This window comes from Lepidothrix coronata, unplaced genomic scaffold (genome assembly GCF_001604755.1).
Source record: "Lepidothrix coronata isolate B3197 unplaced genomic scaffold, Lepidothrix_coronata-1.0 Scaffold306, whole genome shotgun sequence".
Lineage (NCBI taxonomy): Eukaryota > Metazoa > Chordata > Aves > Passeriformes > Pipridae > Lepidothrix > Lepidothrix coronata.
In genome coordinates, this window is record NW_016690486.1 from 165704 (window position 1) to 193023 (window position 27320).

At 42.8% G+C, this 27320-nt stretch overlaps 1 long non-coding RNA gene across 3 annotated transcripts; it reads left to right on the forward strand.

The window, feature by feature from the left end:
* The first annotated feature begins 11856 nt into the window (after nt 1–11856).
* LOC108508634 lies at nt 11857–23610 on the forward strand. 3 transcript variants are annotated; one of them, XR_001878444.1, is made up of 6 exons: nt 11857–11969; nt 13234–13393; nt 18717–18809; nt 18975–19096; nt 22696–22753; nt 23483–23610. It is a non-coding gene; the product is annotated as an uncharacterized LOC108508634 (long non-coding RNA). The 3 variants fall into 3 exon arrangements; XR_001878443.1 differs by having other exon boundaries at nt 18720–18809; XR_001878445.1 differs by lacking the exon at nt 18717–18809.
* The last annotated feature ends 3710 nt before the right edge of the window (nt 23611–27320 follow it).

A 27320-nucleotide genomic window follows, 5' to 3' on the forward strand; every position in this document is an offset into this window, starting at 1 on the left:
TAATAGGAAGAAAAAAAGGAAAACAGAAAGTGTTATGAAGTTTCTGGTTAGTCTGGTGCAATGCTGAACTTAAAACCATAGTGAAATATTCATTATTTTTGGGCAGTATATAGTTATATCATGCATTAACAGAGAAGAGAGGAAAAAAGGTACTCTTGGACACTCCAAAATCAGGCTGACATCCCTACTGGTGTTGTCTGTGGGTTCTGCATCCCCTGGATGCTATTGGTCCACAGAAACTGTAATGCTTCCCATGGAGTTGTACTGAGCCCTTTGGAGTCAGGCCAATTCATATGGTGTTTTTCATATAGCTCGTGTAACTTGCAGGTCTAAGAATTCATTTATAATGAACTGACCACATGAAAGGCAGCATGTCAATGGTGATGGTTGTTCTTTTGGCTCTAGTGGTGACACTTGCTTTGCCACCAGGAAAATTCGTCGGCAGTTGCTCACACTCGCACACCCTGAGATGACTCAGAGCAGACCCACTTCACATCTCTGAAGCTACAGCAGGTGCTTCTTGCTCTGGATTTCATTAATGCTTTGAAAAAAGGCCACGTCCAGTCTCTTGATAATAAACTTTGGTGCAATTATGGCAATTCCAGAGTATAACTCCGTCTTGGGGGTTTATGTAGACCTTCCCCATGCCTTGTATGTGGGGAGAAATGAGGAGAAAGATGAGAAACACATAACAGGCTCTTGTATTTCGGGGCCACACCGTGAATTAACATTGAGGCAGGTTCCTAGTGTTGGACCCAAAGTGGAGAGACAGTCAGGGGTTGAGCTAAATGACTGCCCCTCTGCTCTGCCATCAGCCTTCTGCCCCGACAAGTGGGCTGAACATCCTCGATTAAGGTCAGTGTGTGGTTGTGAGCTCTCCCAAGGTTGAGCACTGACATGGTGGTAATTGATCTCATCAAACTGGTCAAAAGGGAGTTCTAGTTCACAGCAATTATCGCCTGGGGGGAGAAAAAGCAAAGAAGCAAAACCCCAAACCTGGAAGTGGGGAATTAGAATAAGCGCTGATGACTTGGCAGCTGCTGCCGGATCAATGGCCATATCATGGCAGGGAAAGCAGTGACAGCAGCGACAGCCCTCTCGGAGCCATCAGTCACTGTTGTTTTGGGTAAATGCCAGAAAATGGAAGGAGAGGAGAGATGGGGGAGGGAGGCATCAGCCTGCTGGGCCACTTTTAATTACTTCAGGTCACATCAGACAGAGAACTGCCCACCATGACAGATCAGTCCTGCTCAGAGGGCTTGCACGCAACCTAGGGTAGCAATCAGGACTTATGTTCACGCAGCTCCTTTTATCCAGAAAAAAACCCTCCACAACTCAAAGCACCACCACAGCCAAGTGACAGGCAGAAGCATATTGTGCACATCTACACATCCCCATGCCGTGCAGGGCTTCCCTGGGTTGGAGCAGCAAGGGGCATCTGTCTAACAGCGCACGCAGCAGCACTACAAAACTTTCTGAGCAAGAGGGAGGGGGTAGGGGAGGCTCAGTGGTACGATAGCTTCCCTGGATGGGAGCCAGAGCATTAGCACATCTGAGGTAGGGCTCATATCTCCACATGGCTTGAGTTGTTTGCCACAGCCTCCAGAAGGGGATCTTGCCATTGACTCATTCTTTTTCTCCTTCGAAGTTTTCAGTGGGGCTTGTGGCAGCACAAGTGTTCTGCATAGTCTTATTTATGTGTGTTTTTTGCACCAGCAGCAAGGTGTTTTCGTAGGAATGGCCACCGACTTTCTGCATTTCATTGCCACAACAAATTCCTTAGAAGCTTTCAAAACAAAAAAAAGGAAAGAAGTGTCACCACCCTATGAATTCATCACTGTCCCATATTAAACTCATATATGAGTCTTGCTTTCTTCACAAACAGCAATCTCCTGTTGACTTCACTGGGAACTGCATTTGCATTTGGGTTGCAAGGTCAGGTTGTTAATTATGCAAATTCACCTGGTCCTCCTGAGCTCAGCACAAATTCAAATGGACATGCCCTGATGAAAATATGTCCTGGCTACAGATTTTAAAATACTAGTTTCTCCAGCAGAAACAGTATTTGGTCTTTCTAGAAGACTCTAGAAAGTGTATGGCTCCTCTTACTTTCTTCTTAATGATGTTCCTAGTCAGTCAGTTTAAGGACTTCTGTCCTTGTATCTGTGCTTTATCAGTCTGATTGCTTGTGGTGCTGGGCTTTTGGCTGTGTCAATTACCTGATCCAGGTTTAAATAATAAAAAAAGACAGGATTGGTTTTACAGTGCAAACAATTTTATCCATAGATGATGCAGGGATGGAAAAAAGCAGAGGAGGGGTAAAAATAATTTAAACTGAAATTTGCCACCATAGTATTCAATTGCAGTGGGAGGTAAAATTAAACTGCTCATCAGCCACACCAATGTGGAATAGGGGGGTTCTCACTTTCTGCATTTGACTCAGAATTTTTCTTTGCTCTTTCCATTCTCTACATTTTCTTCAGCTGGCTGGCTCTGGCTAACAACTTTGGATAGGGGGGTTTCAGGAGCGAGCAGCTTTTTTTTCCTGAAACAAGACAAGGAGACATTCTTTCACCTGAATTTTTCATCATGGGTTTTTCCTCCTGTGATATTCATAGCAGTGTCTTCTTCTATGCTACTCTGTCATTTAGGGGGACAGTCTTTCTGCTATAAACACACTGCTTCCTTCTTTACCCAAACACCTTTTAACTCCAACAAAGTTTAAGAATGTCATTCATATTCTTAGTCTGTTGGGCTGCTGCAAACAGAGCGATAGAGAAAGAAGAAATTTTAGTGCCATCCTAGACTTTCCATGTGACTTCAGGATGATTATTGTAATGGCAGACCTGATCAAATATGGTAGAAATGCTGTTTTCAAAGATTTAATGCTGTTCCAACTGATGACTACTCAACAACAACTCATGCTTTATTTACTTATTTGTTTGCTATTTCAACATCTATGTAAAGGGACTCTCCTTGCACAAATATTAGGGGAATTACTGTTCTTTGTGCCAATGCTCCTGTTCAGCTGCAAGCAAAAGTATTTGAGAAAAGGCAAGAAACACATATTCATCACTGTTTGCCAACTGCTCTTCTTCATCCGTTATTGCTATTACTTTACTGCTATTGCTATGGAGTCATAAGGTCTTAGATGGGGTACGATTACTGCCTGTGTGACCTGAGTCAGAGCTGTTCTGATTTGTCAAGTTAGGTGATCTAACTGTGCACGTCAACATCAGGATCCACAAGGCATTATACAACCCGATGGGAAGATGAATCTACTGTGGAGATCTCCTCAGTGAGAACTCACCTGCTTTTACAGGTTCCAGCATCAGACCAGTAAAGAGACTTGTTATAATTCTGTGAGAAGAATACTCAGTAGGGGAAGAAAAGCGTGTACAAGCAATCACAGACACAGAGATTAAAATCAAATTGTTAAGTCACAATCAGGAAAAAAATCTACAATTAATGTTAGCAGTGTTGGGGGTAAAAGAGTGTTGGGAGAGGAGGGAAGTTGATATATTGAGAGAGAAGCTTAGTGGATGGGAGGACACTCAGAAGGTGATTGGAGACATTCCAGTGGGGAAGAAATATTTTTCACTTGTGAGTTGAAGATTCAGGGTGTTTACTGGTTGTTGACCCGCTTTCTGGTGGTAAATTTATGCCACCAAAAACCCTCAAAAACATTTGCCCTCCTTCTTTGTCACAGTTTCTACCACATTCAGATGGGGGAGAGGATGGACTTCTTTATATTTCTTTCCTCTGTTACCTCTCCTGTTCACTGTAAATGTCTGTCCAGGTCAGGGCATCCTAAGATGCACATCCTTCTCCCTGCTGGACGTGAGATGAGCATTGCAGTCTTTGTGCCCTGGGCTGCCAGAGCAGTCATATTTTTTCCAGGAGTGCTAAATTCTTGCCAGGACTATTTAAAACAAGTAAGCGGACAATTTCTTTTTGCTAAGCATTTACTGTATTACACAGGCCCATTGGCAACTTTTTAACGACAAATATTTCCTAAGGTTTCTGTTCACGCTTGGACACAGTAATTGCATACAGAAACCACATTGTGCATACATTGGACCGAGTGTAACAGCACCTGCTGCTGCTGCTCCTGCTGCTACTAAAGAGAGAGCAACTAATCTCTTTAATTATTGGAGAAGAATTAAGGCTTTGATTTGTCTTATTGTAGAAACATAGATATTTCCCCCCTGCAGGCTGGGAAGAAGATGCTCTTTGCTTTCCTGTTCTGCTGCATGGGGGGCTTAAACCATTGGCAGCACCCAAAGGAAGAGTAGGGTTGTGTGGACACCCATCCCTCCATTATCTAGATGAAAATTGGCACCCATAGGATTTGTCCCACACTGTCAGCACTACATGCAAGGCAGAGGGGCCAATTTGCTCCCTGGAGCTGTGGTAGAAGCGATTCCCTTGGGTCCCATGGGTGGGAGTGGGAGAGGCTGAGAGCACGGTTAGGCTCTCTCTAGGAGCAAGGTGAATGCAAACGGCAGCAGGATTGTCTGGGCACTGCTGGAGCCCACTTGTCTGCAAGTGTGCTGCATGTTCTGGGTGTGCCAGGGAACCAGAGGACCACCGGCACATCGTCTGTCTCCAGCAAAGAAATGGGCTTGTCATGAAGACAGCACATCTGCTTCTTTCACCTGAGAGGAAGAGGTGGTAAATTCAGAATAGAGAATAATCATGGAGTAATTGTCTTCTTGATGAGGATTTTGTAGGATGATATTAGGAGGACCTTGCTGACCACACGCTGCAAAGTCACGCTCTAAGGGGCATAGAGAGTTAGAGAAGCTCTTGAAGGACTAAGGGAGGTCTGTTGTCAGTCCTCTGCCTCCAGTTAAAGCTGGACCAGGCTGGTCTGTAGTGGTCTTCTCTCAAACACTACCAACGTTTCGTTAGTCTCCTTTTCTCAACTCCCCTCCCAGTCCATATTTCCCCCCTTCCAGACCCTTACCTCCTTGTTAAAGCAAGAGGACTGCAGTCGTGGAAAAGAGCAAAAAAGATCCTTTCTGTCCTTTCAGCTCCCCGCTACCCTCCTTTCCCTCTTTCCCTCCCCACAAAGGAGCTGCAAGTATTCCTCTGCACCACAAAAAAATCTGCCAATGGGTCTAGGACAGAAAGGGTTAAACTCAGATGAGCACTAGCTCCAACACAGTTAATCCATATAAAGCTCATGGATTTCTCTGCAGTGATCTTTGTGGTTGTCATTTGCATTTTTTTCCTTTTGTGAAATCTTTTCTTCTTTCCTTTTACACTCGTATGCATGCAGAAATTAGCATATTGTACCGAGAGTGGGAGATGTAAGAAGCCGACCCCCTGCTGTTCAGCGGATTGTGCAATCTGCAGGCGGCATCAATTTTTCAGCAGTTTTCTCATTTCTCATTACAGTCAGGGCACCGCACAGCTCCCGCTTCAACACAATCCCTAGTGGTCCTACAGACAAGCATATGGGCTGTCGAATAGCCGTACTGCTACTTTCATAGCATTAATATCCTTGTTTATGCTTCCACCGTAATTAATCCTGGTATTAATATAGTTTGGGCTTAGCTTTACTAATTATGTATGGGCTAGCAGGATAATTATGTCAGAAGACTCTGGCGCTGATACTTGACAGCAGTTTGCGAACCTTAGGAGCAGCACATAAACACTTTGGCTGATCCTGCCTTGGAAACAAGGAAGGCAGCGATAAGGAGGAGGGTGAATATGGCGAATCGATGTCTGATAACTATAAATACTGTTTTTAAAATAAGGAAATTTCACAAGCACAATAAAGTTGTCCTCAGGTATCAAACTCTGTGGTTGTCATAGTGATGTGTGCATTATTAAGAGGGTGTTGTTCACTCTGGCATCTAATCTTATAATGAGGACGGCTCATTATCTGCCCAACAAGAGTTCCTTTCCCCACTGACCACATCACAGCTTGATGAGTGCTTGGGGCTGAGGGAAACTTTTTTCCCGTGTTCCTTCCCTGCCCTCCATCCCACTCCACCCCAAATAACCTCAGCAAGCTCTTGGTGCAACACACCACTGTGCAGGGCTAATGAATGGCTAGAGCTAGGCAAGCCATTTCCCAATTTTCTGCCCTTTTTGAGCATGCCTGTTACTTAAAATGAGTGCAAAAGATTATTCTTTGGCCCCTTTAGACTCTTTGCCTGTCCCTGGTCCATGTGTTCATTAACATTGCATATTGGGGAGTTTAGAATGAGCCACTGGTTTGCTTTTATTTCTGCACCTGTTTCTGCCGCCTGACTGTTCCCAGCAAATATCCTTCGTGGGGTCAATGATGCCCCTTCACGCCAGGCACATGGCTTAATGGAACATCCTTTGCTTATCATTAGCCACTTTGCATTTTTATGGAGCACTATTAACTGGGATGCAGACTTGCTTTTAATTCCCTTCAGAGGTTTGTACACAGTGGTCACATCCCTCTCCCGCTCCCCAAACAATCCAATTATCACAGTTTGTCACACAGGCGGGGATGACCCACACACCACCTGCTCTGCTGGTGGGCCCAATCCTCCAGGATGGCAGCCCAGCACGGGAGTTTGAGTTTTGCCTCAGTGGGACCCTTTAAGTGGCTTCAAAAATCATATATCTGCTTCTGTTGGCAAAATGAAAACCAGAATCCAAAATAGGCTGTGAAATTACATTATTTGAAAGTATGGGATATGAAAATGATTTAAAAGAATTTCATTCTTCCCTCTCACCCTGTTTTTTTTTTCCCTTTTTAATTTTTTTCCCCACAAAATAGATTTATATCTAGACAGGCAACCTGTGTATTGTTTCAGCCTGTTAGATGACCCTGGCAATGTAAGAATCTGATAATCTTGAAAATATAGAAAGTGAAAGCTAATGAGAATGCTGCTGTCGGTCTCCTATACAACTATGTCTGTAAGAATGAGGTCAGAATTAAGGATGTGATTAAATGTCATCAGCTTCAACTGGATTTGTTATGTGCTGATGCATTTTCCTGAAATGGCTCCCAAATCTTAACCCAAATACATGGGTTAAGGTTCCCCATGACTTCAGCTAATTTTGGAGCAGATCCTTTGAGGTGTTCCATTAAACCCCCCCAGCTCAGACTTTCCTTTGCTCAGCTGAAATCTGTGATTTCAGCCCCTTCACAGCAGCTTCTGTCTTTTGGCCTGTGACAGCCCAGGGACATCTGGCTCCAGCTCACAGGTGGCTGGTCCACTATCACAGAGCACACTACTTTGGGTCCTGCTCCTGGAACTATTTTTTTAAGTTAAAGTGTCACTTGCCAAAACACAGAACCAGTCCTAACACCAGAAACTTAATCTCAGGTCTCAATTCTTCCACGCAGACATTGTAATTAGAGATGCCAGAGCTGTGTGCTCTCTTGGGCCCCAAACACTGAAATTTTCTTTGCCCAGCGGCAGGGTTCCAAGAAGGGTAAAGTCCAGTCTAACTCACTAGTGTGTGACCTCATGAACAGCACGGCACTGGGCTCATGTACCCTAAGAGGTGCTGAATCCATGGCTTGGGTGATCCACCTACAGATAGCCCAGAATGAGCTCTGATTTGCCCAAAGAAGAGGCAGTCTAAGTTCACCACTAAGTGTTAGTGAGATTTTAGAGATTCCTGCATGTTTACAATTGCACTAAGGGTTTTCCACAGCTTCCTTTCAGTTTTATTTTATTTTATTTTATATTTTCCTTTGGCCATTGTATTTCAACTGAAAGTAATGAGGTCCCTCCAGTAAGGGTTTCATGCTGCATGTTCTCTTTGTCACACAAAAATCAAAGGGAATTTTGCACGTGAATAAAATAAGAGGCCCTCAAGCTATAGCTAGAAGGTCTTGGATTATTGTAGCTGTCTACAGGAGAAATCTTCCTGCCCCGAAGCAGTCATCTCCAAGGAAAAACTATGTATTTTTGTTTTCAGACTCCAGAGGGAATTTGGATACACTGTGGAACTGTAGAAAGTTTTTACCTTTCCCCTGAATCCCAAATTTCCAAATCTTGAGATGCAGATTGTCTGAAAGTTTTGTGTTGTTTAAATGCTGGACATTCCTCTTAGTTCCATATCATTTGGAGTCTGAGAGTTGGTAGCAGAGAGCAAAATAAGAGATACGTTTTGGGTATATGTGATTAGTAAATGGATTGACATTTTGTCTTGTATTTCAAAAGGTTTTTCCTACTGGGAAATCAGTCTCTACTCATAGTGTTGTGATAATCTGCTTATAGTCCAGTTCATCAATATCTTAAATACCCACATGCTTTTCGTCTACAACAAAGTAACTGTCATTTACACGATGGTTGCTAACCACCTCAAGTAAATTTCCTAGCAGAATATGGGGGAGTTTTAGCCAGCTGTGCATACTACTTTAATAGTATAGACTAAATAAGCCTATTGATAATTACATTTTCCAGGTACCAGAAGCCTGTTAGTAGCACACCCCTCCCCCCCCGAGTACAACTTCATTTCTCTTTACTCTCAGGACCTTGCAGGCTGACACAAGATGCTGTAGGGGAAAGGAAGGACATAGAGGAGCATGGATATCAGCATGAGAACATGGCTGCTCAGCAAAGGCCCACTGGCAGAATGGAGAGGTTACAAATCAACAGGATAAGCATCTTTTGTTTGGCTTATTATTGATCATCTCTATCAGTCTGTAAACTTGATCCTTTTGGATTCCCTGATATGGTGGAACGTGGTCCTCAGCTTTGCATTCTGGTAACTCAGGGACGGCAGAAATGTCTCATGGAGCTACAGTCAGGGATTGTTGTGGCAGCCCTGAGTGTAAGTGGTTTTAGCAAAGTTTAGGATAGAAATGGGACAGTGGATGTACTGGTAACTAAAATACAATGTGAGACCCAGACAGTGCCTAAACTACTGACAAGCAGAAGCTGAGAGGGCATATCAGGGAAAGATCTTTGTACACAAAACCTATTTCTGTTCTTTCTAAACATCTACTTCTGACCACTGTCCGAAAAGGGCTACTGGGCTAGAAGAACACTTGTTTTGATGCAATATGACCTTTCTTAATCATTTTTAGGGTGTACTGTTTCATACCCAGTGCTTCTAGCTCTGTGGCATTCCCTCTACTGCAGGTAGCACTACAGACACCTGGACAGAGATCCAGGCCCCTGTTCTCTACCTCCATGAGTCAAGATGATAAAAATTCACCTTCATCTCCCATCAGAGCAGAAATACTGATGCCGAATGCTGTCAAGAATTGCCCTGTTACTCTGGAATCTTGAAAAGGCAATCCTAGCAAACCGGGGTGGGTATTAGCTTGTTTTCCATCACTGACCTGAGTTTCTACAAGGGAGACACATGGGAGCAGAAACAACATAAATGGAGCATGAGATTTTTACTAGTGCATGAGCACTGAAACTATTACTCACAGTGTATAGTTTGAGTAAATGCAGTTTTAGGCTATTCTGCTACATATATATTCACCATACATAGATATCTGACAGTAATTACACTTATTGAAACTATTGGTAACCAGAATCATATCTCTTTCATGAGTTTATAAAGGGACCCTTTCAACTTTAAAAGCCCAAATTAGCAAGGCAGTTATACATATGTGTTATTTTAAGCATGTGCTTTAATCCACAGCCACTCCTCTAGGCGCATGTCAAGCTGAGCAAGTATGGGAGTGCTTTGCTCAGCCAGACCTGGTGAATTTTCTAATCACTGTTAGAATTTAAAAAGCTGGTGTTATTTTAATAATTCTAAGTCTTGTCTTTGTAAGGAAGCCATACTCTGATATAGTGTTAGTTAATGAAGTCAGTTGGAGGAGAATAAGTACAGTTTTAGAGCAGCCTCTGAGTTTTGTCATTTGTTTCCATTCTTCCCATCCAACAAGGTGATGATGGTGGATGAGGAGGTGCACTTGTGGGGCACCAAAGGACAGTTGGGTTATTGAGTTATTGACTCTAGAGCTTTGTGGATTACCCTAGCTTTTCCTTCCCAAGCGTGCAGTTGAAAGTAAGCAGTGCTTCTCCAAACCTGATTTAGACAATACAGAATGTGCCCTCTTTTGAGAGACAGCGAACAGGTGAGCTTGCCCTCTTCACCTATTCACCAATACACAATTTGTTCACACCAGGAGTTAATCTAGTCTGTGACAGCACCCCAGTATTTTCTCTCTCATTTAGCTTTTCTCATGGAAGGTAATTTTCCTTAAAGCATTTGGGCTTCAGCAAAGCAGAGAAGTCACCAAAAAGGTCCCTTCAGCAATTTCTGCTCTTAGAATCTGGCCCCTGTCCTGTTGATGGCACCAAGGGCAGCAAGGGCCCAGTTACCACTTTATCCTTTGGTCCACGTAACACAGAAGGCTCTGGGTGATGGAGTCCTGCTCCTGCACAAGCCCTAGGTGTGCCAGTGGTGAGATGAGAGATCTGGTCTTTACTGCAGATAAAAGAGGTCAGGACAGAAGGATCAGGTCTCTGATGAATTGCATGCTAAAGGAAATCCACATCCTGCCAGTTGCGTGATTATACAACGGGACATGATTTTTTAATGGAGATGGAAACCAGACATTTTGACATGACCGAATTTTGCTCAGGGCTATCTATGTGCTGCTCTCACTGAAGTGTCTTGGCCAAATTTGTCCCTGGTTTTAGAAAACACAACTCTGCTGAGGTGTGATGGAGCTGAGTTTGATACTGAGGTGCAGCTGAAGACAAATATTCCATGCTGTCTCCTCTCAGGGCAGGGAGAGAAGCCCTGTAAGAAGCTGGTTATGAAATCCTACTGCTACCCTGTGCCTGTTTGGCTGGCAAGCATGCAGATTTAAAAACTAATGTTTTGGTTCTCCAACTGATCTTTAATTTCAACTCTCTTCTTTTAAGCTTGTCCTGTTGAACACACTCTCTGTGAATAAACTGTCATTGGGGCTTAACCTGTTCTGAGGCTCAAAAAATCTCAATGAATGTTTACCTGTCATAGACATAGAATTGGATGAAAGAAAGAAAGAAAGAAAGAAAGAAAGAAAGAAAGAAAGAAAGAAAGAAAGGAAGAAAGAAAGAAAGGAAGAAAGAAAGGAAGAAAGAAAAGAAAGAAGAAAAGAAAGAAAGAAAGAAAGAAAGAAAGAAAGAAAGAAAGAAAGAAAGAAAGAAAGAAAGAAAGGAGTAATCTATAATAACATTTCAACTCCTGCAATACAGGAGGAGAAAAATTTTACAAAGTCCTTGGACAAGGGTCTTCCTGGAAGGAATCATGTAAGAGCAAGCTCACATTTTCTTCCCTTTGGTGATGGTGCTAGCAGGGCTTTGGAAAGCACTGGTGCTCTAAGTACTGCAACATTGTCAGGACATAGTTATGGGTGGAATTTCTTTCCCCTTTTGCTGAATCACCTCTCTGGAAGACTTCAGGTCAAGGCTGAGCCTGTGTTGAAAGACGAACTGTAGTCAGATGCAGGTGAGCTTGATTGAAGGTAAATATGTCACCTGTATTATCCCTTGGGCCATATTAGATGGAAAGTTAGATTAGGTCATTTAATAATCAAACCTAAAACCAGCTACTACTGAACTAATAGGAGACAACAAGCTCATAAGTTAATGTCAAAATGTCAACAATGATGTCTTCCTCAGAGGACTTCAAGAAATATTGGAAAGAGGTTTTAGTCTGGCAAACTAGATTTCACAAACTCCATGCACATTTGACAATCCCTCTGAAGTCATAACATTTATTCTTGTCTTCTAACTTAGACATGTTTTCGTTGACTATCAGCTTAACATTATCATGCAGTGGGCTTTGCATGTTGTTCCAAGGAAGGAAATAGGGCCAAGACCCTTATGACATCAGGGATGGGAAAGGGAATGATTTGGCAGTATGACTGGGCTCTTCCCCATGTAAGAACTACCGTATAATGGTACTAGCAACGGATCTCACTGCCTGCTGTTGGCAATCCTAGTATTCCATAGATAGTTCCACCTGTTTCATTTAACTGACCTGAGCTAAAGGATCCTACAATAAAGGTACTGGAGAATAGCACCCTTCATTTATCCATTACACTCACTGAATGCTGCCTGCTTCACCTTGCCCAGCATGGCTTTGGTACCCTGTAGAGCTGTATGGAAAGCTTGTATTTCATATGATAGCTTATATGAGCTTGTATCAAATTCATTTGAGTTATCTCCTGAGAGGTTCCAGAGGCCACTGCTGGGTGGTTACCTGCCAGACACGGTAGCTAAAGTTAACTAAAGTCGCTCTATCTCTTGCAACAAAACTCACTCTACCACCTAATCCCCTCCATCACTGAGTAGCTAGAAACTGAAAATTAAGTTCAGTCTTTTCTCTCTCTGCTGGGCCCAAAATGAAGGTGTAAAAGTGAAAGCTCTCCTGCTACCATTGTGTGTAGCAGCCTGTTTACTCCTTATTTGTGAAAGCGTGTTTCTTTGGAGTTTTTCTAGGAAAAATCAAATATGCCAAAAGAGTGTGAAAAAAAAGATGGAATCAAGCTTTGTGCAATGAAAGGGGAAGTAATTCTGAGAAACACAGCAATTTAGATATTAAAATCTTCTTTCTCCATAAGAGAAAACCCCATCCATTAAAACAGTCATAAAGCCCTCTAAATCAGGCTCAGGTACCTTTTAGGAAGATGATTACCAGTTCAGGAGCTGTTCAGTGTGGAGAAGTACAAATGTACCAGTTTTAATCATGATAAATAACTTCTCTTTTATCAAATCATCTCTGCTGGAAATAGTTTTGCTCTGTGCAGTAACGATAATTTGCACACTTATCATTCGGTACCTTCCCAAGACAAGCAGCCAGCCAAGGGATGTAATTTAACAACTTATCAACCACAGGTTCATCCAGCCCTTTCCAGCCAAAAGGGCATTTCACACTATTTAAGAGGCTTCGCCATATATTGCCATCAATTTAAGATTTTACCAGCCCCTAGTCATTAAAATTTTCCACTCAGCACTTCACTTTATAACCCGGGGACTGAACGGTAGCTGCTGAACGGTGCCAGCAGGCCCATGGAATTATCTGCTTTGTGCAGGTGATGGGATAATTACCAAAAGAATGCAAATCGCTAACTGACTATCAAAGGACACAATCACGATTAGCTGTACTTGTCACGTACAGAGCATGGTAGAGCGGGGGAAAATAGGAGTTTCTGTGGCATACTATCCCCTTTCTTGTGTGTATTCTGATGGAGATCTCTCTCCAGGGTTTTGTCTGTTGAGTGCTGGAGGGGTGGGGTCTGGCACTCAGTGTTTTGGATGTTGTCTCCAGTGAATCTGCAGCTGACGGGCAAGGAATGTTGGAGAAGTCACTCACCTGCAAAACTCTGTGATCTGGAAGAGCCCTGGCTTCAAGGTCAGACTGTGTCTTCATGACTGGTGCAAAGGTGTGCCTATGTTATTAAAGCCAGGAATACAGGAGTTATGTTCAGGTAGGATCCTAGTTGTTTTGATCCTAGTGAGGAACTGGCTGGTGGTGGGCACAGGAGAGCACTTCTCTGTATTTAAGGTACAGCGCTTTGAGTGAGCTGACCTGGTGTTTGGGATCCCCTCTTTGATGAAAATACCTGCTTGTTGGTGTGTAATTTCTTTTTGGATGACAGGTTCAAGCAAAATGAGGTTAGAGGGATGACTGAATGGGACTTACCCACCTGAAAAAGGTTTTCTCCATCCCAAAATTCTACAGCAATTACCCTGGGCTCCCATTATAGTCAGGATACACAAAACTAATATAGTCTTGGGTCTTCCCCTTCTTTTTCTCAACTAGGTCATGGTACCCTAAACTGTATTGTTTTCCCTCTTTTCCTATAAATAGAGACAGGGTGAGCAGCTTAGCAACAGAATTCTGCATTGCAATGTGAATAGTGGAGGAGTCCTACTTGCTCCCATTGACATAGGTTTTATTAGGCTGGAGACCATCCCTGGACTTTGTAGAAGCCTTCTTCTGACAACTTTACTGCCTCTTACTGAGCCTGCTATTGTTGTCCTAAAAAGAAGCACCAGTGCAGTGCTTTCTGGTCTCCTGACAGACACAGTCAGGCCCAGTGCTCTCCAGCTGGCCTGCTAACGCCTCACTGCACCATCCTCAGATTCCTAACTGCACCCCCTACTCCTCCCAGGAACCACACTGCTCATGGCCGGTTCTTTCCTCTTCCCACTCACATCTCTGCTTGGATGGGGAGACTGGAGAAGAAGTGACAGCATTCATAGTTCTCAGCACAGTGGATGAGGCTTTTCTGCTGGCTGCTTCAAAGCTCACAGGAATCTGAGGTGTCTGCCCACTTGGCAAACCTGGCTGAACCTGATCAGCCAGCCCCGAAGTTGTTTGGAGAATTGGTCTGCAAGTCTTGTTTCATCAGGAAACCATCATTTATTTAAAGCTTTGTTTCATTTAAATAGAAGTATTTTCTCTCCTTTGGCTACTTCTTGCTTTTAAAAGGTCTTTCAGACTGGAAGAAAAAGCATATAATCCCATCCGTAAATGGTTCAGCATCCATTTTAAAATGCTTATGTCTGTGTAGCTATTTATCTTTCAGGTGGCTTACAGGTGCTGTACAGGATCAGAATTAAAGTCTGCTTGTATAAGGTAATAGGGAGGTAACATTTACTTTAAAAAAACCCAGCTTCTCAATCAGATGACTCTGCTATGCCGTATTATTAAAATGCAGAGATTGGTCAGGGAATTTTTTTTGAGCCAGAATCCAGATTTACAAATGCTTTTTGCTTAAGAAGGAGGCTAGGCTTTAAGAATATATCCCTTCTTGCTTGGTTTGGTAACATCAGGGCAGAGTTTTCACCAACACCAGGTGCTTGGCATCATGCAGGAAGCTGCTGAAGGCTCGAGTCTCTGTTTTACAGAAGCTAGTGGGTATTTTTGAAGTCTGATGTCTTCTGAAAATATGTCCGGGTTGTTCTCCAGCAAGCTATGGAGACCTGAGGATGTCACTGGAGCATACTGGGGAAGGCTCTTCCCCCAGCACAACTTCCCCTCTCTGGACTGCAACCTCAGAGGCTCTCCAGTCTTTTTTTTCCACCCATGTAAGTGAGGAAGTTGTTCACAGGCTCTCAGTCCCGGGCTGTATTTAGGATTTCTGGAGGGGATTCCTAAGGACTACAGTTATCAGTGTTAAAGACTTGGACAGGACATGTGTATTTTTTTCCAGAAGTCCTGCAGAAAACCTAAGGAGTCCATTTTCTTATAACTGTCAGCCTCCTGAGAGTGGTGTTAGGATGCATGTAACTGCTCTGCTCCTGAGTGAGCACAGTACAGGACGTTTTCTGCCACCTGCTCTGCATTTAGGGTCCACTGAATACCTTTGTATGTCCAGTTGATGAGAGACTCCTCCGTGCAGTTGGCAGCACTCATCCACATAGCCTGTGGTAACTCAGCAGAGCAAACGCCTCTGCATGAGGTCCAGGGCTGTACCAGCACACCGCCTTCTGTGGGTGGCAGCTGTGTGAGGAAAGGCTACCCCGACAGGCCACGTAAAGACATCTTTGTTCAATAAAACCCAACAGTTGCTTGGCAATTAGTGAATAAGGGAACTTCACAAGCCAGGGCTGCAGCCGGTTCTCCGTGTTTAATAGCCGCCAGTGGGTCCAGTCTACATGAATTTGTCTAACACCTTTTTTAACCCATTCATAATTCTGGTCTTTGCAACATCCTGTGGTGATGCTTGCATATTTATTTGTTTTAAACTTGATGTCTGGACATATCGTTGGATGACCATTTCCCTTCCTGCCAAAGCCACTTGGTTGCACCTCATTTCTTCAAAGAGGGCTCTGATGCAACACCATAAATCGTTATGGTCAGAAAATACTCTTTTGAATGCCATAGTATTCTTTCAAAGCTCTGGACTGTATGTGGTCTTTTAAATACAAAATGTAAGCCTAAATATTGAAGGGTATTTTCCCTTCCCCCCCCAAGTGATCTGGAAAGGAGCATATTGTCCTTGGATTGTTTGCAGAAGCTGGAGTTCAGTAGCTGTCATTTGTTTGGCTTCCCCCCCACCTCCAATACTGATGATGTCCTGGAAGACAGAAGGGGGATGGGGTTTGGATGGGCTGGGGCAAGTGTAGTGAGGTTTTGAAATTGCTAGCAGTGATGTTTTCGCATCCAAAACATCTCTCTTCTCTCCTTTCTTGAATGTATTGTGCTCATTTATTATTTTCTTTGACCAGAGGCCAACAAACAGCAAGTAACACATATATATTTTGCAGAACAAAACTAGGGAGTGGTTTCTGGTATAGGGCAGATGCAGTCTTAGAGAATTATTAAGGTGTCTGTGTTCACCCTACATGATAGAAGGGGAAGAATCAACACTGCAATCACTGTTCAGAAACCATCCAAAACAAGTGCAAACCTTCCAACCTTTAAAAAAGAAAGTGAAAATTAATCTGAGAAACTTTAAATTTGGCAAATATTTTTGAAGATCTGAAACAAAGTACTACAGGGTGCTCAGGATGGAGCAAACTGTGGTTCATCATCCAGAGATTTTGGTAAAAGACTGAAATTCACTGGACTCTGTGCTCCTGAATGTGTTGAAAGATTAAGAGCCTCATCCTATGATACTTGGAGACAGTGGAACTTTTGACTTGGTCAAACAAAGGTCATCAATAACGGATTTAGGTTTCCAATAAAGCAGATGTGCTGTCCTACAAGGTAGGGGCAAAACACCTCTGTCTAATCAAGCAGATCCTGTTGTTCTGGCAAGATGTCAAAGCTCATGTCTCCAGGGAATACCCATTTCCTTGCCTCAGGAAAGCAGTCTCCCAGCAACCGTGGCTGCCCACGAGAATATCCATTTGCAGCAGGCGTGGAAGTCATTATCTACTACAACCATCCCATCACAGTGAATCCACATTTTATTTCTACATAATTCATCTTTTGCACACCCTTTTAAACCAATGAAGGGGGCCATGAAACTTGCCCTTGCACGGGTAGAGCACAGCAAAGTGAGCAGCTCAGGCAAGCTGGGCAGGGAACGCCATAGCTGCCTGCCTTTTCCAAAAGGGAGAAAATTCCTTTTCTCTGATATGCCATGCTGGACCCTCATGGTAGTAGACTATTAATAGCTGCAGGTCACTCCAGGAGAATGCATGAGGAGGGTGATATGTATAGCATACACACGGGTTTGCATGACAAGGGAAGCGGCTGTTAGTGAGCCAGAGGTTGGCTTCACCTGGGTCTCAGTTTCTGATCTCACAATCTTTGTCCTCATGAACATGTGTGCTTGGAATAGGCTGTACCAGCGGTTTCAGTCCCTTTGGGGTTTCAACCTTGAGCTGTTCAAACCTGCAGACATGAACTGTTCAAAACTGTCTTTAGCTATTTGTTAAACCAAGAAAGGGAAAAGAAAGAAATGTCGCCATCCTGACATGCAGCCCAGTGCATGAGTTTGTCCTGAAGAGAGCTGTCTATACATTTGTCTCTACATCAGAGAATCTAAGTTATTTTAGTTGTTGAGTTACTTATGCCAAGGAAAACAAACCAAAGGGCTCCACACCCAGCACTGATTTTGTATAGTGGTGTGATGAATGTGGACTGAGTTTAACAAAACAGATCTTTATTGTGCTTATCACTTATCTGGCAATATCTAGATTAATATTTGAGGTGACAGGCCATATAATCCATAAAAGGCAAATTATACATCCCCATAGTCTCATCAAAATGAAACTTCCCTGTATAATGAGTAGAGTAGCATAGATAGGCAGTAAAAGTGAATATGTCTCTCTGATAGTTAGAAAACAAAGCCCTTCCTCACCTCCCTTTTAATAGCAGTGGCTCTGAAAATGGCATTAGTTTTACTTTTGTCCCTAAGGCTAAAAGGAGAGGCACATGTGACTCTTTGGTCTTTCAATTAAAATGAACTTCACTGCAAATCGTTTGTTCTTTTGTTGTCTTGCCAACTGGGTGGCTTCAGGAGCTTGAATAATATATGTGCAGCATTGTACAGTAATTGTTCCCCACCCTCAAAAATTCACAGATTATGAATTCATAGACTGTTTGTGCAGCTGATGGTGGCTTTGAGCTTCTCCACAGCTAGGGAAGACCAAACCCACTGCAGATTGCATGTATGCATCTTCAGTGAATCTGGATTTTATATTTATCCTTAGCCTGAGATAACAAAAAATACATCAACATCAAGCCTACTACAAAGGGTACATCATGACAGCAGGATATGAAGCCCAGATTTATTCTGGGTATCCTTAAATGAAGGGAAATCTAATTGAGGTGACTGGTTCAAGAACATTCCCTGAGCTATAATACCCACAGCCAGTGCAAGGGAGACCACTCCAGAAGCAATGAGAATGGGATGCATTGCCCTGCAGCACCTCTTTTTCTGTCTTGGGAGAAAAAAATAGAGCTCTTAGGGTGAGCAGTCAGTAATACAGAGTAAAGGTAATGCATTGAGTTGACATATACCAAGGCTTGTGTGTCTGAAAGTGTTCAGGTCCTGACAGAGAAGACTATAGAGCTAGAAGTGTCAAAGTTGCTGTTGTTGTATTGCTAGGACTGCTCAGACCTGAGTGGAAGAATAGTCTTGCAGCTGCAGGTGGGAAGGAAAGAGGGAAAACAGTGAGGTAAAGGCAGAGGAGCAATTAGGAATAATGAAGGTGAGTGAAGGAAGGAGAAAATGCAAGAAAAGCTAGAACAAAGAAGCTGAAAAGGACACAACACAGTGGTAAGAGCACTTTATAGCAGTGTACATATCTGCAAACCTGCTCTGAGCAGTTCGTTTATTCCTCTCTCAGCAGAATGCACCGGTGCTTCAGTTCCTCACCGCGGAGCGGCTCTAATGAACGCTCTTCTGTAGTCTCCTAAACACCTCCCATGGCGTATGCAGGGTACGCTAACATGCTTGTACAGCTTTGCTTAGCAGTGAATAGATCTGCCCTAACTTCAAAATACATCAGTGGCATGTAGCCTCAGGACCCCCTGTATCTTAAACACATCCCTGGTGGCAAGCCAGATTTCACTGTACACAAAACAATGCTGCTTTCCTTTTTTAGGGCACTACCTTCACATTCACCTAGAGGAGTTGCAGCCACCTACAGCACATCAGCCAGATGTGAGCCCACAAGGAACAGAGGTGTTTTTGTCACAGGTGTGTTCGTCCCTGCACATCGTGTGTGTAGGTGTCAGCCTCTGCACTGAAAAGAATTTATATTTTTACACTTCTTTTAAAAGAATGCTACTCTCTGGGAGGACTTCAGTGCCTGGGGGCAAAAGGAAAGGATTGTTTTGGTTGTTTTGAATTGAGCATTGTCTCTTTGCGTGTTATGGTACTCCAGTTTCCCACTTGTGGGCTCTTAGCCTGCATGCTCGTGCCTTTCAGCAGACCTTCCTGGTAGTAATGCAATAGTGAAAAGGATTAGTGATGTCTTTCAGAGCGTTTGAAAGTTGACAGAGTATTTCTCTGTCTGAAGCAATGAAGTTATGCCTGTACGGAGGTCCTGAAGACCTTGGCAGGTATTCGTGGTACAAAAATTGGACAGAAGTCTCAATCCTAAATTTCATTCCACAGTATGAACACAGGTGCTCCATGAAGGATTCCTTTAGGATGTATATTGCACATGAAGGAGTAAATTTTACACAGAGAAACTGATCTCTGCTGTCGCTGAGACTGGGCATGAGTGAGGTGTGAGAAGGAATGGTACTGGGGGACCTGCAACCTGTCTGCTCTTGGCTGCTTGACAGCCCTCAAGGGTCACTGCCTCTGGAGGATAGCTTGGAGCAACGCTGGGTCACATCTTGAGTGAGGGGATACAGGAATCTCCTCTTCAATTCCTTCACTTCTCTAGTGCTCAGATCTGAATGCCAGAGGTCTGAGGATTTGAAGAAACCATCACCCATTCCCAACCTCATAAATCCACATGGTTACTGATTTTAGGAAAGCTGCTGATGAGTATCTGTGATAGGAGGTGGTGGCTTCAGAATGAAGATTTGCTTATGCAGAGTATCTGAGGAAACCTTAATCTGAATTAACAACATATGTGAATTGAAAGTGGATTATTGATGTCACATAAATGGATAGATTCTTTAAATTCTTTTCTTCAGAATTAAAATTATCGTAACTTGTTTCAGTATAATTCTGAAAGAGAATGTTACAGGTATGTAATGAAATATAACATACTGACCATAAAAGTTAGTCCTGGTTATTTTTTTGTGTGTCTCCCAGCAGGGGAGATTAGAATACAGTCCTGATTTTTTTTTTTAGTAGGAAACTTGTATTGTCTTTACTGTGGATTTTAATAACTCATTCTGATAATGTAGGAATCTGTTTTTATTATGATTGTACAATTTTTAATATTAGGATATGAAATCTCTGAATAAGCAATTAATTAATCCTCACCATGTCCCTGTGAGGTTGGTAAAGGGTTTGTAGCAATTGCTTCATTCATTGCTTTGCTATGTCTGCTTTTAATGTGGAATACAGCAAGGCAAAGCAGTACTATAAGATATGGGAGGGAAGATAAAAATCAAATCTTATTGAATGCATGCAAGAAAAAAATGTCACTACCCAGCTCAGAATTTGGTCATGCCACCATGATGTACTTGCAAGAAAATATCAGGGCAGCTTTAGCAATTAAGGCGTCTGTTTTATGTCTAATCAAACCCACAGAACATGTAAGGCTTCCACACACACTGCACTGTGGTGAGAACTGGCTTAATAGCGGGGTGTAAATATCATAAAAATAATTGTAAATATGAAAAAATAAATTTATCTGATTTCCTTTTATTTGTAAATAGGATATATCTATTTAAATTACATTTCTTAAAAAAAAAAAGAAAAAAAAAAAGAAAATTAAAAGAAAAAACCTCTGAGAAGATGATTGCTCTCTGAAGGCTGACTGCCCCTTGTCATAGCCTGCACCAGTATTGCAGTGCAAAGTGTTGCAGTGCAAAGTGTTACTCCTCACAGTCCCGTTTTTCCATACAGGCAGCTTCTTTCTTTTCCTCAGCAGAAGGTTTATTTTGTACTCAATGCTAACTCTCATGTTTGTCTTATTTCTTTGAATGAGCACAAGCACTGTGCTTTTGTTCTTTTCCTTTTCCAGTGCCTTTTTGCTGATTTTCTCTGCATGTATCTGAAAGGTCAGGAAAACAAATCAATATGGAAAAGGACCTCCTGCCCCTTTTAACCTAACCTATAGGAGAGAGGGAAGGGAAATTGTCAATTACATGAAGGTGGACTTTAAATATGCTTTAAAAAAGCACAGTGGAAGTGAGAGTTTGGAAGGACAGGTGTCAACAAGACCTATCTCTGCAGTTGCAGGGTGCCTTTATGAACTCACAGTCTTCTCCTCTCTGACAGTATATACAGGCAGATCCACAGAGCTAAAACACACTCCATGGAGAGGCAGTGTAACAGGGAATGGCCCTCTCATTTCAGCATTACTGACTGCATAGGTCTCTGAAAGGGAGGCACTGGGAGCTGGACTGAGACTCCGCCCCAGTGGTTTGAGGGCTAGCAAATGCTGACTGCTATCTTCTACTGCCTGGGTTTGCTTCACTACTTTCTGGTTACCACTATCTTATTTCCAATCCTCAAGGTGACCTGCTGCTTATTTTGCAGACAACCCCTGTGCACATTGCAGAACAGCAGGAAGCAGGAGAGAGGCTCCATATCTGCATAGCAACTAGATTTCTGCTGCACCATCACTGGTGCAGTGAGGCCTATAATGGAGTTTTTGTGTAAACTCAAGCCTGAATACTACAGACAAGTTTACTAATCATGGCCTCTGTTTCCAACATCCAGCCTCAAACATTCAGCTGAGAGTCTTCCATTAGGAGAGCAGTTCCATAACCTCCTTGGCAGTTAGTGGAGAGGAGATAGTGTCTTATGTTAGATGCTAAAAATTCAGGCCTTAACCACTTAAATTATTTCAGCCTTTGAACATCTGCCTTTGAATTTAGACTTGATTGATCTGTCAGGTCCAAGACCCTTGAACACCCAGCTAAGGCACCCCTCAGCCTCATCCCAGATGTTTAAGAATAACTTTTCACTTACTCCTTATTTGGCAAATACCACAGTGTGGAAAAGGGGCTAATTGCTCTGTCCTCCTTCCAGCATCAAGGTCAGGAAATAGAGAATCACAGAGAGCAAAGCGATCCACCCCTTTATGCACAGAGTTGGAGTTTTAAACAGCAGCCATCCGACCTGAATAAGCAGCAACATTTTTTGCACAGATATCAGTGGAAGGGTTCTGCATCCCTTCCCCCCACCCACTAGCTGCCTGCTTCATTTCTATTCTCTCTTTCATGTTACATTTTTCTTACTGAATCAGCAGTAGCGATCAAACCCTTCTTTCTTGCATATGTCTACACAAATAACCTTCTTTCAGGGGAAAACAACAGTGCCCATGTGTCTCAGAAAGCTCAGCATTTGTGCTGCTGAGTGTAGGATGGTGGTGCCCCTACTGAACACTGGTATAGAGTGTCAGTTGCCAGAGAAGAGAGACAGAATCAGGGGACAGAAACAATGATGTATTTTACCTCTTTCTGAAATAATCTGTTTTTCTACTGAAACTACTTCATTAAAAGCTTTTTAAGAATAATGTTCATACTTTGTTTGCAGTAAAAGCCTTTTGCAAAAACCAGCTGTTAGAAAAAGAATGTTCTTTTGCAGATGCTAAAAGCTGAAGCCCATGTGGTAGATGTTTTTCAGTCTTCACTTTTCTTCCTGCTTTCTGCCCTGCACCAATCCTTTACACTTTGGGCCCATTACAGCTCTTCAACTGACTGCACAATGATGATGGCAGAGCCAGGCTGAAGATGGACCATGCTGGTATGTTGCACCTTCCATTTTGAAATGTCTCATGGATAAGCTGTTAACATCTGCTGTAAGTTTGCTGTGCCTCTGGGTACAGTTTTCATACAAAGATCAAACTCTAGGACTCGAAAAACCAAAGCCAAGCAAGGTTTTGAGGTTGTTGGGTGAAATTTTTATACTGAAATGCTCTGTGTTGTCAGAAAAGTGAGCCTAAGATTTATATCCTCAGAAATGAAAACTGAAATTGGTCCATTAGTCTGAGCAGAGAACAATTTACCTGCAAATGCCTTTACTCTAAATGAGAACATGGACACTTTACTGGGCAGAAGTAATAGACTTTGAGATAAGATGGGACCATGAGTCTGGCTTCCTGTGCAGCTCCAGGCAGCTCTGCTTCTCTTTCAGGTCTTTGGAAGGCTTCAAAAGGCTGATAATAAAGAATTATTAACATGAAGGCCCCTTACATTGCTGGATCGTAGACACCTGAATAAGCCCTCACTATAGAGGGGGGCCAGATTTTTATCCCAGTGGTGTAAACCTGTAGCAGTGGATTTTAGAGAATATTAGTGAAATTCCTCTAGAAAAATCCATGTGTAATGGAAATGAAACATTTTTAAAGCAATATATTTTTATACTGGTTAGCTGCCCCATCCTTCAGCCTATACAATTGTTTGCGATTCTCAAGTTGGTTTGATATGGCTGGGCAGAAAGACATCTAATTAATCACTACTCACATTGTTACAGGAATTTCCTTCTTGCAGTCTGATGTACCTCAGAAAATGACACTGAACAGCTCAGAATATCTCTGAGGTGATGGTATGGTCACCCATCTGTATCTCGCCTGGGAGCATTTTTCAGACCTTTTGAGGCTTAGTTGCTCAAAACATCTTAAAATTATGTTTCACATGAACTTGTGCTCATCTTTATCTCTCAGCGGAGACAGCAGTGCTGAAGCAGTAATCCCCCCTGGGACTCCCTACCTAATGTATTCTCTAAGTGATCAAGACATTTTGCTTACCTTCTCATCCACAAAAAGAGAAGTATGTGTCTTACTAAGATTTGAACAATGAAAATCAGAGCAAAGGGCTGTAATGAAATAGACTGATGAAGAAAAGCCCAGGTAATTAACATGTAAAAGTTAATTATTGCAGGCATTACATGTGGACTGATCTGTTTTATCCACACACAAGCTTGGCTGTTTGCTGGAATATGGCAGGGTACACTGAGCACCATGGGCTTACTCAGCATGCTTCACACCACAGCAATGCATTCATTCTGATGATCACATAACTCCCATCACTCCATGATGTACTGTGTGCTGAAGTGCTTGTGCTATGACACAGACCTGAGCATCCCACCACTAAACTATAATAGCAATGATGAAAAATCATCTTAGGGAAATGATCGTCCCGCTGTACTTGGCACTGGTGAGGCCACACCTCAAATACTGTGTACAGTTTTGGACCCCTCATTACAAGAAAGACATTGAGGTACTGGAGTGTATCCAGAGAAGGGCAACACAGCTGGTGAAGGGTCTGGAGCACAAGTTTAATGAGGACTGATTGAGGGAGCTGGGATTGTTCAGCCTGGAGGAAGGAAGGCTCAAGAGGGCCCTTATCGCTCTCTGCAAACATCTGAAGGGAGGTTGTAGCAAGATGGGGGTCAGTCTCTTCTTTCAAGTAACAATCTACTGGACAAGAGAAAATGGCCACAAGTTGTGCCAGGGGAAGTTTAGATTGGATATTAGGAAAAATTTCTTCATGGAAAGGGTTGTCAAGCATTGGAACAGGCTGCCCAGGGAAGTGATTGAGTCATCATCCCTGCAGGTATTTAAAAGATGTGTGGATGTGGTGATTATGAACATGGTGGACCTGATAGTGTTAGGTTAATGGTTGGACTCAATGATCCTAGAGGTCTTTTCCAATCTAAATGGTTTGATGAGTCATCTTTCCCCTTCTGCTAATTTAACTCTGACCCTGCTGAAAATTTGGCACCATATTCCAGAAGCTAATCAAGGCCTTGTCTACTGTACTTTACTTGCAATTTCCCTTTAGAAAAAAGCTGTCAAGAGCAACCTGCCAGGGAAGACATTGTAATATTATGCTGAAAGCACATGCAAGGTGAGCCTGTAGAATTGAGATTCTGATAGCTTGTGGTTTTGATTTAAGGCTTTAGCTTAAGCCACCAACAGTATATTCTTTGTGTATGTGTGTGTGCATAATATAATTGTGTTTTTACTGCCCACAAATTCACACATAAAATTAGACAGAGCAATCTGTCACTGCCAGTAAATTTGGATTCAGGAAACAGATGTGCCTGTATCTCGCAATGTCCTCAGACCTGTAAAAGAGAGAAATTGCAAAGATCCAGAAGAGAAACTACTTAAAAAGTGGATCTCCATTATTTCCAAAGAAGGCATGAACAAATATAGACATTTACTCTGCAATTCTACATGGTAGTTTCTAATCTGCAGTATAATTGCACTTGCTCATATCATAACAAAGAATCCTGAAAATTTTATATGTGGTCAGCAAACCTCAGCCATCTTCTTCTGTGAAATCCTTGAAACAGTCAGACCCATGTGGCACTACCATGACTTTGGGTTAGACTCCTCCTTCACGGAGCAGAAATGACAAAGATCTGGGTAGCTTACTGGAGCCTTTCATGGGTGACTGGACTTCTAAATTCCTAAAAACACCAAAGGTTTCGAAAACAAATCTAGTCATTGCTGATACACTTGTCCATGCATGGCCATGTATTTGCTAACATAGGAGAGGTAAACTATGATCTCTTTGAGAGGTAAAGTGAGACCTCTTTTTGGAGCTCTCTTTCTCTGGCAGACTTTTGGGGTACAGTTATGACAGGATGTAGATTTGAGTCACCCATGGTTTGAGGTTTAATTTTGCAAAACACAAATCTCCCACTCAAACTTTCTGAAGAGCATCTTCCAGTGCTACCTCAAACTAGATCTCCCCTTGTGCTGTCAGGGGTGAGAGCAGCAACAATAAGCTAAGGGAACCTCTATAACCTTATGACTGCCATCATGCTGAGTGATCTTGTGCTTCAGTCCTGCACTGAGCAGTAGGGGGAGAAAACTGGGGAAGGCTGCAGGCTGGAGCAACAAGAGATCCATCAATTCTGACACTAAATTTTCACTTACGACTAAGCTAGTGCCTTTGGAAAACACTAAAATCTCAAAAGGTAATGCAGAACAGCACTCACCTTCTCTAATATGTGAGCAATGTCGAGTACCATCTGCATTCTCACTCTGCATTAACAGTAGTAGTAGTAGTAATAATAAGAAAAACAATAACAACAACAATAATTATAATAATGCATTGCAAACTCAGTTATGTCCTTCATTATGAGTTAGAACTACAATAAGCAACATCTGGTTTTTGTGTTTTTCCTGTTTTGGGTTTCCAAGGGCTGTTTGTAAGTCTTCCTGAGGCAGTAGCTTGAATCCCTGAGAGGAGAAATTGTCTTTCCTTTTTCCGAAGCAACCTCTCTAACTAATCCAAGACCTCATCTAAAGTAGTGCTTGGAGTATCTTCTGGATGGTTGAGAGTTGGTAAAAGGTAGCAAGGAGTGGAGGAGCCTCTGAAAAAGTCAGTTCCAACACTGTGAGCCGTTTTGTTGTGGTCATAGGGCTTTATCCCACTGGAAGGGCCAGAGCCTGACAGTGGAGAGGCTGTGTCACTCCAAATTATACCACAGATGCCTCTGCTATCATTACTCCCTATAATTGGTGTCATAGCATGGCCTTGTTGCTAAGTTTTCCTCCTTCTTTTATTATATAGGCCTCTTTCTATCTGCAGGCAAGTCAGGCAGTGAGCTTTTCAGTGATGACAGCAGGCAACAGTATTTACTGAAGGAACTAGAGCTGTCAGCTTGGGAAAACATGGGAAGACTGAAGGAAAAAGGAGGCCAGTCCCACTACCTGCCTCAGCTTCACTCAGGCTGAGCTGAGCCTACCAAAATCTTGGAGGTACGAGTGGATCACAGGGACACTGAAGAAAGCAGGCCTGAAGAAATCTGGGAGGGATTAAGAGAGTAAGTCTGTGTATGGTCACCTATCAGTATTAGCGCCTAACTCTAGAAACTGAGGCCAAATGCATGGGAATTAAGTGCTAGTGGGATTAAGTTTGGACTTGCACACTCCAGCCAGCACTGACAGGAGTGACCACGGAAACAACCAGCAGAGCTCTGCTGCACAGGATGTCCAAGTCAAGGCAACCTGGCACTCTTGCCAGCAAGAGGTGATGGAGCCAGAGCGTGTCACCACCAGAGTTGTCGACCTGGCACAGCCCGGTTCCTAGAGGGAGTCCACTTTCTTCGGCAACCCAGGAGTGCTCACTCACTGGTCGTCTGTCAGGAGCTGTGAAGAATTGGGAGCTGGATACACGTGGAGTGATTTGAAGCATCTCAAATGCTGCTCTGGGTTTTTCAGCTGAGAAAACACTGCTACAAAAGTCAGTGTTGGTTGCATACATAACTCAGCACTAGAAGAAATCCCAGCAGTTTTGCTGGTCAGTGATTTCTTCAGGACTGGGAAAAAACCTTGAGTTAGGCTTAGAGGTTT